We start from the raw sequence: 14,086 nt of genomic DNA, 5'->3' as shown, positions 1-14,086 counted from the left end.
AAGTCAGCAGCACATGCTGCAGTCTTCTTAGTTGGAGCCCACGACATCTGAAGGGCAGTAGCTCATGTTTGGTGATCAGCAAGATATCAGCCAATAGCCCAGGCCCACTAAATAGCAGGAACTAATTTAGGATGAGGACCAGCCCACGGGTCCCACGATTTTTGGGCTTGAAAGTGAGCTGCAGCCCGCTGTTTTCAATGGGACCGAGCAACAACAGCCCACAGTTTTAAATGGGATTGAGCAGCAATTGTCACGAGATCTTTATCCAGATGTAATATCAGATCAAGGCATGAACTCGTCTTCTATTAATTCTCATAACCAATCGTCTTCTACACCGGATGCATCTTCGCCTTGTCGCCTTCCAGAGCGTGTTAACTGAGGTATTCCCAAACCCACTTATAAGGCATATCCTAAGTGTAAACACAAGTATTCCGTGAGTGAACCAAATTCGGATTCAAGAGTGAGATATCCATTAAACAATTATGTGTCTACTTGTCACCTGTCAGAATCAAATAAGTCATTTGTATATCAATTATCTACTGTATCTATTCCTAACAATGTGCAGGAGGCCTTAGTAGATTCTTGCTGGAAAGATGCAATGAACGAGGAATTGAGATCGTTGAAGAAGAATGCTACCTGGGAAATAACTGACTTACCAGCTGAAAAGAAACCTGTGGGATGCAAGTGGGTCTATACGAGGAAATACAAAGCAAATGGAACGGTGGATCACTTTAAAATAAGATTGGTGGCAAAGAGTTATACACAAAAATATGGCATTGACTACACTGATACATTTGCACCAGTGGCAAAGATCAACATAGTCTATGTTCTACTATCCATAACAGCAAACCTAGATTGGCCTTTGCAACAATTTGACGTAAAAAATGCATTCCTCCATGGAGATCTAATTGAGGAGATTTACATGGACCTTCCAGCAGGGTGTAATGATCTGGACATACGGAAACAAAAGGTATGTAAGCTCAGAAAATCATTGTATAGGTTGAAGCAGTCACCAAGAGCGTGGTTTGGTAGATTTACCAAGTCCATGAGAGCACATCATTCGGTTATAGGCAAAGTAATTGGGATCACACGTTATTCTTGAAACGCCAAAACGGAAAGGTTACAACTCTCATTGTCTATGTGGATGACATGGTGGTTACTGGTAACGACCTGGTTGAGCAAGCAGCCTTGAAAAAATATTTGTCCTCGGAATTCGAAATGAAAGATCTGGGTTCTTTAAAATATTTCCTTGGGATTGAAGTGTCGAGATGCAAGTCTGGGATATTTCTGTCACAAAGGAAATATGTTCTTGACTTGTTAGAAGAAACCGGTATGTCGGCGTGTAAGCTGGTAGCTACTCTGTTGGCCGAAAAGATGAAGTTGGGTATCGATCAGAACCAAGTACCAGTTGAAAAAGGGAGGTACCAAAGGTTAGTAGGACGATTAATGTACTTGGCCCATACTAGGCCGGATCTTGCTCATGCATTAAGTGTAGTTAGTCAATACATGCACAATCCCGGAGAACAACACATGAGTGCCGTTATGAGAATATTGAGTTACTTGAAAGGAAGCCTTGGTAAAGGAATTTTGTTTCGAAAAAACAGGCATTTCAGAATTGAGTGCTATACAGATGTTGACTGGGCAGGATCAAAAGATGATAGGCATCGACATCTGGGTATTTCACCTTTGTTGGGGGAAATCTAGTAACGTGGAGAAGCAAGAAGCAAAATGTTGTAGCAAGGTCAAGTGCAGAAGCCGAATTTAGAGGTATGGCACTAGGTATTTGTGAAATCTTATGGCTTAAGTTTTTGTTACGAGACTTGAGGGTCAAACATGGTCAGCCGATGAAGTTATTTTGTGACAATAAAGCTGCCCGTGATGTTGCTCATAACCCAATGCAACATGATAAGACCAAGCATGTAGAGGTTGACAGGTTCTTTATTAAAAAGAAGCTGGAAAGCAAAGTAATTGAGGTTCCTTCCATAGGAACAGAAGATCAAGTAGCAGATATTCTTACTAAGGCTGTTTCTAGTGACAAGTTCTTGAGGTTTCTAGACAAGTTGGGCATGTGCAACATCTATGCACCAACTTGAGGGAGAGTGTTGACTTGTATTAGGGTTCCTACAATTGTGGGATTCCTACCATATTTGGTTTCCTAGTTTAGAATGTAATTATTCTTTCATGTATTGTGATAGGATTATATATAATTGTATATATACCTTTGAATGGAATGAATACAATATCATTGAAAAGCATTCTTTCTTCCGGCAGTTGTTGTGGAATCAAGTCATTTAGATGTCTGAAAGTTTTGAAATTCTGCCATATGCAGGAGTTGTAAGAATGGTGTTACATTGGATGTAATGAAGACGATGGAGCTTCCCTAATCTTTCCCAGCTCGGTTTGCTGATTTGCCCCAAGCTAAGCCGAATGTTACCATTAGACTGCTTTACAAAACTTGAAAAGCTGAAATTGTTTGGAACTAATCTAGAATCCCTTACTGTTTCACAAGAATCTCACTCTTCTAGTCTCCTATTCTTCAATTACTTTGATATATTTTTATGCCCACATTTTGTTTGTTTCCCCGATGAAGGGTTGCGAGCACCCAACTTGACGGAGATAAAGATCTGTGGGTGTGAGAAATTGAGGTCATTGCCGAAAAAGATGCACACCTTTCTCCCATCTCTTCATTTTATGCTCATTAGAGACTGTCCGGAATTGGAATCATTTCCCCAAGGGGGACTTCCTTCACAAGTAAAATCACTTTCCATCTTTTCTTGCAAAAAGCTCATTGCAAACCGTATGCAGTGGGGTCTACGAACGCTCACTTCTCTCAGAAACTTGAAAGTTAGCTTTGAAAACAGTCCTGAGGAGGGGCTGCTCCCCACCACTATCACTTCTGTCTTCATCTCACGTCTTTCAAATCTGGACGGCAAGGGGTTTAGACATCTCACCTCCCTTGAAAACTTGACAATTGTGAAATGCCCCGAGCTCCAGCGCTTACCAGAGGAAAGGCTACCTGCTTCTCTTTCTGAGTTGATATTGAAGAAATGTCCTTTGCTACAGCAATGGTGCCAGAGTGAAGGGGAAGATTGGCCCAAGATTGCTCACATTCCTCACATAGAGATTGATGGGGAACCCATATAAATATCTTAGGGGGTCCGACTTCTTTTGGTGGTAATTATTTACTCTTTATCATATACAAAATCTGTAGTCTGTACTTGTAAGTTATAAAAGTATTGATTTCAAAGTGCTTACTTTTATGGACCTCTCATCTTTTTGGCAATATATCTTGTTTGCATTTCATTTTTATCGTTTTCTTTACTTCTTGTTGTAATGCTAAGTTGGAGAGGGACTGAAACTGAAGAGGGTTTCCTCTTCTACAGTGTTTATCCCTAAAATTTGACCTGTTCATTCAATCGCAATTTGACAGGTTCATTTGATGCCACTTCTCAAAAGTCTGTTTCAAGATTTTCCGTTACTGATGGACAGGTTGCTTTAGCTTTCTTTCTTCTAAACTTCAGTGTTAGGGACTTCTGGATCTGTTGTTGACGATCATGAGGCCGCTGAACTCCTCAAAGTTTCATATGCTGACTTAGTAGTCCTTCCAAAGGGCTGTTCCTCCTTCCTATCGATGTTCTTTTCAGTTTTCAAGATTTTCTCCGCAGTTCGCTGAGGAGTTTTTCCAGTAGTGTTTTGTTTTTGTACCAAATAAAAAAATGTGACTATGAATGAGTGTGGATGCAAAGGTTTGCCAGGTAATGCTCAATTCAGACATCTTTGCATATAGATTTTTACATTAAAATTCATTATTCAAATCCCATTACTAATAACTCGACCCACTCTGTATTCATAGTCTTATACTCTTTGATTAGCATCCATTGTGACAACAGTTTGCTATTAAAATTTTGACAGACTTCTCCAGTCGATTTCTTTCTTGTGGACCAAGTTAGAGCATTTGAATGCACGTATCAATGATCGAAAGATAATTGCAGATGGTTCTACATCAGGCACCAATTTCTATCTCACTTGCAGCTATGTTCTCTTTTGCTTTTGTTTCGAAATAGTTTTTGCGAACGTAATATGTAATATATTGAACTGATTACAAGATGCCTAGTTTCCTCTCAACTGGTTTACTGTATCTGCTATTAGTTTTCTGTTTTGATAGAATTGGGGCATTCAACCATCATAAGGCTTATGACATAGAATTGAGACATTTCCTACGACAAGTTCCATGCGCAGATGCCTCTTAAGTTGGAACTTAATCATTGCTTTTGTCTCGGAAACCTCTTAGACTTGAGGGATTCTTGGTGAGTAACAAGGGTAGGAAATTTCCTGCCTTGTGATACAACATCACTGAAAACAGAAATAGCACATGGCGCTGCAGTTCATAACCTCATAAAAGATTCATTACAAACACCGAATCTACAAGTCAACGCAATAATAAAAGAATGTATGCCAAGCATAAATTAAGTCACTAAGCGAGCACCAACAAGCTGACTGCATAATAGCAGCTTCTGATGCCAAAGAGGCGTGGTATTTCTTTGCCAACTTCTTAACCTACTTCTAGTTCTTGTTTAAGCTTTTTCAGCCCTTCAACATCCATATAGTCCAATCCAATCTTTTCAGCCTGTAACAACAATTCACCAGGACTTCCCCAATACAAAATAACCAGGCAGGTCTAGGGATGGGCAAATACCCATCGGTTATGGTTAACCGTTTAGATAATTAAATGGTTATGAGTATAACCATTTACCTGTAAAATTTAAATGGACGGTTATGGATATTAACTGCGGTTATAACGGTTACCCGTTTATTTTAATAGATATATAAAATTAAAAAAACAAAAAACCTAATCTGTAAGACTGTAACCTGTTCGTTCTCTCCGCCGGGAGACCTGGACTAGACTTCGTCCGCCGCTTGTCTCTCTCTCCTCGCTGCTCCCTCTCATCTTCGCCGCTCATCTCTCTCCTCGTTGCCCTCTCTCTCATCGCTGCTCGGCTCTCTCCCCTTGTTGCTCATCTCAATGCCCCATCTCGATCTCCCCCCACCCACCCTTCAAGGTGCGTTTTACCCTTCAAATTTCTTACTTAACCTGATTAATTACTGATTTGTTTGTTAATTTATGAGTAAATTGTAGCAATGGTTCCTCAACTTTAATCAAATTGGAGCAATAGTCCCCCAACTAAAAATCTATTATCATTGGTCCCTCAACTTATCAAAATGTGTAGCTATAGTCCTTTTCATTAATTTCGTTAAAATTTTGTCAAAATAAGTTATATTGGAATAACCATTTATATAATTAGTGTCCCTCAACTCATCAAAGTGTGTAATTATAGTCCTTTTCTTCAATTACGCCAAATTTTTTTATCAAAAAGAGTTATGTTGGAAGGACCATTGCTACAATTAGGTTAAAGTTAAAGGACAAATTCTCTAGTTGAATTAAAGTTGAGGAACCAATGGTAATGAATTTTTAGTTGAGGGACCATAACTGCACGTTTTGATGAGTTGAGGGACCAATGATAATGGATTTTTAGTTGAGGAACCATTGCTCCAATTGAGTTAAAGTTAAGGGACCATAGCTACAATTTACTCTTAATTTATTGAAAATCTCTTATTTTTAGGGTTTAGTGATGCAAGGTATTGTTTAATTTTTTTGATTGAAAATTAGGGAAGTCATATTACGGATTGAAAATCATATTCCAATTAAAATTAGGGAAGACTGAATATCCTGATTGAAAATATTGTGTAGACTAAAGTCTAATTTTTAGAGATTTTTTTTATTCAGTGATTTTTTTTGTTGCATAAACTGAATAATCAGTAATTTTGATTTTCAATTAAAATTAAGGAAGTCGTGGAAGAAGAAGTCTGAATTTATATTACCTTGATTGATTAAAACTATCGTTCATCTTTATTATTTCAATTATTGGAGTTGTATATGGTTACGATTAAAAAAATGTAAATAGGCGCAAAAAGGGGTAAATAGGTTTAAAAAATGGATAAACGGGTATACAGTTACAGTTAAATGGGTATGCGGTTATGTGTATGGTTAACCGTTTATAAACGATTATGGATATGGGTATAACCGTTTAGGCAATTACCCAACAGGTAAACGGTTATGCAGGCATGAGTGTAAACGGTTATGGGTAAATAACAGCGGTTACCCGCCCACCATAACCATTGCCTATCCCTAGGCGGGTCATCCCTAGAATGCGTACGTATGGTCCCTCAATACAAATTAACCAGGCAGGACCATAAACATACACATAATAGTATGATCTTCCAATACAGATTAACTAGACAGGACCATCCATGTACCACACTGCTACATGGTGCAATTACATCAGACATCATACATCCTATATCTACATCAACACATATGATTTGCAATGTGAGCATATACACTGTTAAATCCACATGACAATCAAATATCTAGCCACCCAGATATACAAGTTCTACTAGATAATTCCAATATGATCTCTAGTTCATCTTCATAATAGCAATCATACATATCATTTATCTCATATAGGAATTCAATAAATAAGTTCTAGTAAGGTGTCACTTGCACACAAATTGAGGTGCACATGCGCCATTGACCGAAGTAGGCCCACTAAGCTCTATCAGACCTTTAGTAGTGCTAACTTTCGCACCTAAAAATGATTTAAAACATGTTGACCCAAACTCAACTCTCGTTCAACGTGGTCAACTATATGGTCAACCACCTACATGATCCAATTCGGATGATCTACTTACTGAATTTTCAATATGTAAATTCTTAAGAGCTTCATATTAATCCCACAACAGTATATTAAAATTTTATGAGATCCACAGTTGGATCTTCGGGTACCATCAGTCGAAGCTCAGTTGTGGCTGGAAGACGACGGAATTTGTCGAAAAGGCCTCGGGTGGCCGGAGTTATCTTGGCGCCACTGTGCCGCCGCCTATGCACTAACGCCCAAACTGAGGTTAGGGTTTTGTTCCTGGAACCAATGGCTGTCAAATGATGGTGGTGGTGGACAGATAACTGGAAAAGCGACAACATCGATCGCTTGAGTTCATGATTTTCATGTCGTCAATTAGCCACATACGGCGATCAATTAGGGTGAACCTTGGGTGATTTTTGATTTGGAGGTCAAGAGGAGTCGTACCCAAGTGGTGATGTTAACTGCAATGGCTAGAGAACACTGGAAAGGCGTCGAAAATTTATTGCAGATTGTCAGGTCAAATTAGCAGGGAATTGGGTCGCCTAGTTTGGCCATTGGGTCCGGTGTCCCGAAAGGGGAAGGTGGGTTCAATTTTCTGCGGGTCCATGTATATACAGATGTGCAATTCACATTTTTACCCTTGCCTTTGCTTATTAATTTCTCCATCGATTTAACTTCAATTCACGAACGGTTTTCATCTACGCATTTGTAGGATCAAGTTATTCAAAAATACTAACGTTGTTCTCGAAAGGACCATGAATTTTTAATGACTAATTACAAAAAAAAAAAATATTTAACTAAGAAACCAAAAATCCAAAATTAATGAAATTAAAATATTTTCATGAAATTGCGAGGTATGGTAATTGTACAATGACATTTAGGGACGGGGTGGGGGAACTGCGCTGGAAGGGTGGTGGGGTGGGTGGGCTCGATTGTTTTTCTAATTTTTCTTATGAAATATTATAATTTTTTTGTACTTTTACAATAATTAGAAATTTAAAAATAATGAAATTTTTATAAATATTAGGAAATTTTATGAAATATTTGATATATTAAAATTTTTTAGGAAATATTTGAAATATTTGGAAATTTTGGAAATATTAAAAAAAAAGAAGGAAATATTAGATATGTTAGGAAATTTTAGAAATATTAGGAATTTTTATGAAATATTAGATATATTAAAAATTTTAAGAAAATATTAGAAATTTTTTAGGGAATATTATAATTTTTTTTAAATATTAGAAATTTGTAGAAATCATTTATATTTTAGGAATATTAGAATTTTTTTAAAATATTTGCCATTTTTTCCACAAATATTGTCGTCACGCACTGTCCGCATAAGGCAAGGCACAGTCAGGTCATTTAGGGTGCGTTTAGTACGGGGGATAGGACGAAACAGAGTGGGACGAGGCGTTCCGTCCCACGTTTGGTGCGTCTAAAACGGGTGGAAAACGCTATTCCACGAGACAAGTTTTGAGTGATTTTTCGTTCCACTTCCCCCTTGGAACGACTTTTTCCACCTCCATGGAACACAAATTTATAACATTTTAAGACAAAAATACCCCTTGTCTTTTTCAATATTTACACCATCTAAATCATACAACAAACCCTAAAACTATCATCTTCTCTTCTCTGCCGCTGTGAACTTCTTCACCTCTGTATCTCCCCTTCATAACCTTCGTCCTCATCCTCTTCCGTGTAGCCTTTAAGGTGAACTTCAGCTCTGCATCTTTGTTCCAGGTTCGATCTAATTGTGATTGTGTAGCCTCTCGGTCTCTCTTTGTAAAATAAAAAGAATTGCTTCCAGGAGGTCCTTTAATTAATTTTGATGTAAATTTGAAGTGGCATTATTATTCTTTTCTGATTTGCTTGTTTTCGATTTCATTAACACCCAGTTCCTAATTTTGCTAAATTTCTTTGTATTTTGTAATGCTTCGATCTTTTTGTATTCTATTCTGATTTGCTTGTTTCGATTTCTTTCTATTTTGTAGTGCTTCGATCTGCCCAATACTGCATTTGCAACCAAAGATCCGCCTCTGTTTATCTGCTTCCACTCCCCCTATTGAGCAGTACTGCATTCAGAGGTATCTCTATCTGGATTTATTTTTTCAGTGTTCAAGTTTTGATTTTATGTGCTGAAATCTATAAATCTGATGTCTTGGGGTTCTGCTGGATTGGATTGGGTTACATGTTTTGGATTTTCCTCTGTTGGATTGTGTTCTGTGTTATTTTTTTTAAAACCAAATTAAATTGCTTCTATGTTCAAGAACCACTCCCAGCAATTCATTGTTTCTCTATTCAAGGAATACCCAGATGTAAATTGTTCTCTGTAGATTGAACAGCTGTATGAAGAAACACCCAAATGGTTTCTATCAAATCGCCTAAAAAATAACCAATTCTGAAATAGAGAGAACCAGAAATATCATATTCTTTTCTGATTTACATAGCAGAAGAAAGCTCTTTCAACCATGAATATCCTCAGGGTTTATTTGTTTGGTAATTTGCTTTTTATTTAGTTGTGTTACTCTTGCGTTTCGAATGAACTGGAGATCTGAAGTTCTTGCAGGGGAATGGGGAACCTTACCCTCCATGTGTTTCTTGGAAATTTCTTATAAGTCGCAACGTATAGTTTTGAACTTCATTGCTGCTTAAAATATAGTCATTTTATATCTAGTTTTATGTACATTGACCTTCTAAATGTTAAATAAAAAACACGGCGACTATTTTTATTGAACATAGAATCCTAATGCTCCCCTCACCAATATATATGATTGTTGAGGATAATTGATAGAATCCTAATGCTCCCCTCACCAATATATATGATTGTTGAGGATAATTGCTTGGTTTATAAGTTTTTGATTTCTAGGAAGGGGGAAAAAGCTAGAGTTTCATGGGGCTGTTTGATGTTGGTAGTTTTTTTAAACATTTGGTTTGTGTGTAGTATAAGAATTTTGAGGATTATAGGGGAGTGGGAGTAGATGAACTATAGGGTAGAGTTAGATACTGGGCATCAGTTTCGAATGAGTTCAGGGATTATTCTCTTTCTTGTCTTAGAAATTTCATAGTTACACATTTATTATCATCTTAAATGTCTCCATTGTCTTCTGATTCTATATAGTATTTAGGATATATGGTATGCTGACTATAATACACGGATTTCCCGGGAAGGAAATGCCATTCCCTCGCTTTATTTCATATCAACGTCTCAAATGATAATAATTTGACACTTGAAATTAGAAGCTATTTATTTTAGAATTTTCAAGCACATCAATAATTTGACTATGTCCCATTATTTGGTGTTTCAATATACAATATATAATTTTGCTTGCAAAAGAACCGAGCACCATATCTTGAATATAGACACAGACAAATGCATCTTTCGAAATTTCACCTTTTCATTGCAGCATCTCTTTGTTTGCATTAATTTTTAATGACCTTGGTTTTTGCAAGACTGAAGTGCATTTAGGTCATATAGCATTAGTCGAATCCTTAGATGGTAGCACTCTCAGATTTTCAGTGCATGCCAAAGTTGATGCTCCACTTTAAGAATTGCAATTAGGATATGATGCGCCACTTTGTTTTACCATTTAATCATACGCTTGTAATTGAATCCTGCTTATGTTGATGCTTCACTCATTCATGTGTTGTTTTTTTGCATGTGAAGGTATGGATGAATATGAGACTCAATTCTTTGTTCTTTTGAACGTTTGGATTATAATGGCACAAGTCTTTACTATGAATGCACAATTGTTGAGGTATAGACAACAACAAAGGAGACAACGGGAAATAGCTAGTTTAGAGCAGAGGACATTTGTTAGACTTCATGTTAGGAGAGAGGAAATAAATCGTATCATGCGATTGAGTGATACTAATTGTTTGTGGGAGCTGCGAATGGATAGGAATGCATTTGCAGTTTTATGTGATTTACTACAAACTCGTGGTGGATTGGTAGATGATGGTCATGTTACAATAGAGGAGCAAGTAGCTACTTTTGCTAACATATTAGCCCACCACAATAAAAATAGGTCAATGCAAGTTAGATTCATTAGGTTTGGTGAAACTATTAGTCGGTATATCAGCAGAGTATGCTTGCGTTGCTTAGTTTACAAGGCGTGTTGTTTGCAAAACCAACCCCTATCCCAGAAGATTGCACGGAATCGAGATGGAAATGCTTTAAGGTAAGCATCATAGTAAAATCATTAATAACATAATTATTTGTAGTTGCTAATTAATATAAGTTTTTATTTTGTCTAGGGTTACTTAGGAGCGCTAGATTGAACATACATAGTGGTCACTGTGCCTGATGTCGATAGACCAAGATATAGAACAAGGAAGGGTCATATAGCAACTAATGTGTTAGGTGTATGCACACACAACCTCAAATTCGTATATGTGTTATCCGGTTGGGAGGGATCAGCTACTGATTTGAGAATTCTAGGTGACGCTGTTACTAGAGCTAATGGCCTCAAGGTCCTAACCAGTAAGATAGTCAAGTACCTAGTATTCTTCCTTATCTTTGTTGGCCAACAACTAAAATTTATTATCAACTAATATAGGTACATACTATTTGGTTGATTCCGGATATATGAATGGTGAGGGTTTTCTGGCATTGTATAGAGGCACTAGATACCATTTGCAAGAGTGGGAAGACAATTCACGTGCACCTAGGAGTCATGAAGAATATTTTAATATGAAACACTCATGTGCTAGGAATGTCATTGAGAGATGTTTTAGCCTCCTCAAAAGACGTTAGGCTATCTTGCGAAGTCCTTCCTACTATCCAATCAAAATTCAGGGACGAATGATCACCACATGTAGTTTACTTCATAATTTTATCAGAATGTATATGGCGGTTGATCTTGAGGAAAATGCAAGGCTTTTGATGAATTACCTATAGAGGAAGATTTACCAAAAGTATTAGCCTACATTGAAACCGTTGAGTCAAACCATACATGAACTCAATGGAGGGATGATCTTGCAAGAGAAATATATGATGAGTGGAGAGGAAGGAGGGCTTGAAAATTGGTTGACATGGTAGTTGTTGTAATTGTCTTTTATTGAGATGTGGACTCAATTTAGTTGTTGTAATTGGCTTGAAAATTTGTAACATCAAGACTATTGAGATGTTTGTTATTGTTTTTTATTTGCTGGAATGAGTTGTTTCCGCATGGTGATTGTAACATCCCACATCGCCCAGGGGAGTGAATCTTGTAAGCCTTATATGTAAATTCTCATCCTTACCTAGCACGAGGCCTTTTTGGGAGCTCACTGGCTACGGGTTCCGTAGGAACTCCGAAGTTAAGCGAGAAGGTAGCCAGAGCACTCCCATGAGAGCAATTCCACCGGAGTGGAATTTGCCCAGGACCCAGGAGAAAAACAGGGCCAGCACCCTGTCAACCAAGTCCACCCCTCAATTTGACTGGTACCCAGCCCGAGCTGGGCAAGAGCCCAGCCCAAAACAGACTGAGCAAGAAGCTGGGCAGTTTGCCTGGCGCGTGCGCTTCACGCAGGCGCTGCCGCGAGTAGCCGACAGGGCTGTCAGCCCACTTGTGCTCCGGATCCCATCAGCGACGTGGCATGCTTATATCCGTTGGATTTCCAACGGCTAGTTTTTCTAGACCGTTGGATTTCCAATGGTAAAAAAAATTAAATTTTACTTTTAAAATATACCGTTCGATCACAGATCAACGGTCCACGTTAATTAACTAATTAACATTTATTAAAACATACAGAAAAAATATTAAAAAATACATAAAATTTAAAAAAAAATTATTTATTTTTTCTATAAATACCTAACTCTCATCTTCTACCTTACACCACATTTCAATATTTTCTACACTTTCTACCAAAGCTTTCATATACTTTTTGTGTGAAAAAAAAAAATACCAAAAAACTTGTGGTTGAAGAATAAAGTGTATTTGATGAGTTTATGTAATTTCATTTTAGTGTGTTTTTTTTTTATAGTTTATTTGATGAGTATGTAATTTTATTTTAGTGTGTATTTTTTTTTAAGTTTATTTGAAATTTTATCTGAAATTGGTTAAAAATCTTATCCAAAATAAACTTAAAAAAAAAAAAACACACCAAATAAATGCACTGGGTACCAACGCATTTTTTTAGGGGTGGAGATGCCTTGGCCTATTACTGTTCACTCCAGTCTATTACTGTTCATTTGAGTGGATAAATGCGCTGGGTGCTGGCGCAAAGTCCTTAGGGGTGGAATTGCTCTGATGGGTGACCCACTGGGAAGTTGCTCGTGAGTTCCCAAAAACAAAACCGTGAAGGCATGGTCGGGGCCCAAAGCGGACAATATCGTGCTACGGCGGTGGAGTTGGCCCGGGAAGTGGTCTGTCGTAGTATTAGAGCAAATGATCCTACTATATGAGATGCACTATTCTTGAGTCTTGTTGGTGTGAATTATGACATGCATTGGGGTTGCATTAATTCACATTTTTAGGAAAAAGGTGGCATATATGTTTTATATGTGAAATACATATATAACTCGTATTATGATTGTGGTGCAATTTTCTTGGTAAATATGAAAGTTTCGTTAATGGGAATTGTGATTTGCATTTATAATGCATTATTTCTAAGTTCTTTGAATAATGAGAAAGTATGTGAAATATATATATTGAGAACCATCATGAAGTGAATTGAATTGGATTGACATTATGTTTTGTATTATGAGACATTATTGAGTTGTGAGTGTGAATTATGAATTGTATTGATATTGCATTATTTCATAAGTTCTATGAGTATGACGGATATTATGTGAAATGCATATGAAATGCATATGTTGTAAATTATGATGCTTTGAATGGAATTGAGTGCTAAAATGATGGTGGAATGGTGACAAGTAGATGGGAGAATTGTATTATACCTGTGTCAGTGAGAAATATTGTTATGGGCACAGTGACCCAGTGGATGTGTATCAGGCACAATGACCCGTGAATGTGAATTGAATTGGGCACAATGACCCAGTGGATCTGTATCGGGCACAATGACCTGTGAATGTGAATTGAATCGGGCATAATGACCCGTGGATGTGTGAATTGGGCAAAAAGGCTCGTGAATATGTGGAAAAAAAAAAGAGAAGAAGAAGAAAAAGGAAAAAGAAAGAAAATAAGAAAAGGAAAAGAAAGTGTAATGTGTACTGGCCATGTATATTACAATATTTTCCAGCCTACTAGTCACTGTTGGAGATAAAAGAAAATGGTGGTGGAATCTTTGTGTCAACAATGATAAGTGTGGCTAGAAAATTAAAATGTTTGGCAAATAATAATTGTGGTTGGAAATTTTTGTACTCATTAAGTCAGGTCAATTTATTGAATGGAAATAAGACTATATGTTGTAGTAATGGATGAACATGAATGGAAATATGAAAT

General features: G+C 37.2%; 1 long non-coding RNA gene across 1 annotated transcript; it reads left to right on the top strand.

Moving 5' to 3' along the window:
• Positions 1–2,271: 2,271 nt before the first annotated feature.
• On the top strand, positions 2,272–4,125 carry LOC139189368 (uncharacterized). The gene is made up of 3 exons (XR_011573269.1): positions 2,272–3,174; positions 3,431–3,755; positions 3,913–4,125. It is a non-coding gene; the product is annotated as an uncharacterized lncRNA (long non-coding RNA).
• Positions 4,126–14,086: the final 9,961 nt, after the last annotated feature.

The sequence above is a fragment of the Malus domestica genome, chromosome 11 (genome assembly GCF_042453785.1).
Source record: "Malus domestica chromosome 11, GDT2T_hap1".
In the NCBI taxonomy this organism is placed as follows: Eukaryota; Viridiplantae; Streptophyta; class Magnoliopsida; order Rosales; family Rosaceae; genus Malus; species Malus domestica.
The sequence above is the reverse complement of the archived record's forward strand: the minus strand, read 5'-3'. Positions and strand labels throughout refer to the sequence as shown.